Genomic DNA, 2,763 nt, shown 5'->3' on the forward strand with positions numbered 1-2,763 from the left:
GGAAATGGAAAAGAAATGTTTCAAAACAGTGAGGAGGGTATAATGAATGTAACCGTTTAAGAAAAATATCTGACACATCTATATGCTTCATGAGGACCCAAGACTTTGGGAGCATCAGATTTGAGCCAAGAGCCAGTGAGAACAAAACTAAGGAAAGTGATTTCCTGTCTAATACCAGACTGATCTAACTTGATCGCAACCAATACAGAGAGAAACAACAGCAAATCAATAAACCTTGACCTCATGTGTCCATTTATGTCTCTTGTACACTTTCTGGTCTGATCTTCCTCTCTGTGCAACCTTGTGGAGAATTCAGGCAATTCATCTTCCCTGGGCAGAAGGTGCATTCTAAGTCCCCACTTAAGTGTTTAAGGGGCACACCAGGTCCTCAATAACACAAGGAAATGCTTACCTCTATCACATGATTTTTTAACTCTATGGGATAATTTTAAATTCTCCAGTTCCTTTTGGAAGTTCTGGGGGGTTTGATGCCTACTTTAAATTAACCCCTACTACATTCCCTTTGTTTTCATCATCTGTGTTACTCCATTGTCTACCAATACCTGAATCTATAGATCTTAACCAGTGAAAATTTTGGTGTACTGATTTTTAGGTCATGCCTTTCCAAACAATCCAGTTTGCTCAATAAGAAGGAAACATTAGCTGGTATGTTTCCAGTCAGTTCTAGATCTTAGGTGACACTCTTGACATTAGTTTGAGATTCCACTAGTAACCTTCTGCTATTGCTTTTTAAATCAGGATTAGATTTGCTATTCTGTACAAGTTTCTGAGCCACAAATGTTTCCCAAGTTCAGTTTTACCGTTTATATGGGAGCATCAGTCCTGCGGATTTTTACCATTTATATGGGAGCATCAGTCCTGCGGAAGGGCCTCGTTACTGTGTGTAAAGCAGTGTGCCTCATTGTGTATCGCAGTATCACAATTACAGGACACTATGTTTCCCATAAAGCCAGAAAGTACCCTCACTTTGCCAAAAAATTCCTCTCCAGGAGAAGGCTTGTACCTTATTTTCAGCTCCTTTTTCCTCCCAAACCTGATCCAGGAAATCTGCTTTGCATGGAAATGTGGAAACTGAGAGCCATCGTGGCGCGTTTGCCTCTGGAGAGCTGCCTGTCTACAGTGTGTGGATGAAGCAGCCTGCACTAAGTGCTTATTAGCAGGAAGGGCCACTTGATTATGGATCATATTTCTGCAGGTATTCTGTAGAAGGGGACCTAGCTAATAATTGCCAGGGGCACCTTTCCCCAGTTGGTTGTATACACAAACTGTTTTTCCTGGAATCCAATTTTTAAATTAGTTAAAAATCAGTTCATTAGCCATTTGGCCAGAATGAAAATTACCAGAAATATAGTTTAAAATATTTTTTCTCTTTTTGAAGTTGAGAAGTTACATGCCCTGAACAGAGTTAATTGGCTCAGTCATATTTAGAATAAATTCAACACAGGGCATAAAATTCCAGAAGTCATCAAACTGTGGTGAAGCTCTCTCCTGAGCTAGGAAGATTTGTAATTTTTTCTTTCGCTCACTCTACTATTATTATGGTGAATTACAGTTGGAACTATTAGGCACTTGAGTTTGCCTGGATTACATCAATAGTTTGCATGTATTAAATACCTGTTTCCCATAAAGAATTAGCTGTATTCTACAAAGAAGAAACACTTTTCCAATTTCTTGAATTTGCCATCTCAAATACATCTGTTCTGGGGACAAAGATGTGGAAACATGCCCTCTCAACTGAATGAGTACAGAGCTAACAAATAATTCACCTTCAAGGTATAAAACCCTCCAACTTAGACATTATTCTCAATCAGGGCATGATGGAGTATGACTATCATCCTAGGTGGAAGGCCAACACAAGACGACTACTGTGAGTTTGAGGCAGGCAGGGCTCCATATCAAACCCCAGTCTCAAAGGTTCATGACAATGACTGTAAGAGAGATGCCTCAAGTTTCTCAGATCTAAGAGTCCTTTTGTGTAGTAACATCTGAGTGAGCACCATCCCAGGAAACAGGCTACATGTTAAGTTTGGGTGACAGTTTTCTTGATAAGTCTGAAAGCAGTTCACGAGGAATGGGGTTGGTGGGGCTGTGGATGGTCTCAGAGAAATGAATCAGGAATGGTTGGTTGGTGAAGGGCTTGGGCAATGGACTTCATTGTTTTCTGTTTTTGCCCAAAGCCCGTTCCACAATTAAGCTCATGGTGTTCTTCACAAAGGCCACTTCTTATCGCCAGGACTCGTGTGAAGCACAATCCTGATGATCTTCACAGAGGCCTTTTGATTTGTAGTGGAAGCAGCAGCAGGATGTAGGCCAGATCTCCATTTCCCTGCACTCATAAGACATTTTCCCCACGGCTGCAAGAGCAGCTCATGAATAGCTGAGAGCCAAATTTGGCCCATTTAAAATATTATTACATTGTCCACCATAATGATGGTAATAACCTTGTAATGACTGTGCATGAAGCTAGTCCCTGAACAAAATGCACAGCGAGTCACACTCTTTGCCTGTCCTTAGTGAATACCAAGAAGGCCTTCTATTCCCCATCCAGGGGCAGGCACTGTTGAAAAACTAGATGATCACTTTCTTTCTGACATTCTGGCCTCTGGCCATGAATATTGAGAGCTGTTATCCTCTGAGGCTACTCATTTCCTTCTCCAAGAGGCTTTAATGCTTACCGCAAGTAGACTACCTTGTAACCCAAGTGACCTTAAATAATGTTGGCTGCCCATTCCATAAAGTATT

The sequence above is a fragment of the Mesocricetus auratus genome, unplaced genomic scaffold (genome assembly GCF_017639785.1).
Source record: "Mesocricetus auratus isolate SY011 unplaced genomic scaffold, BCM_Maur_2.0 Super-Scaffold_100029, whole genome shotgun sequence".
Lineage (NCBI taxonomy): Eukaryota > Metazoa > Chordata > Mammalia > Rodentia > Cricetidae > Mesocricetus > Mesocricetus auratus.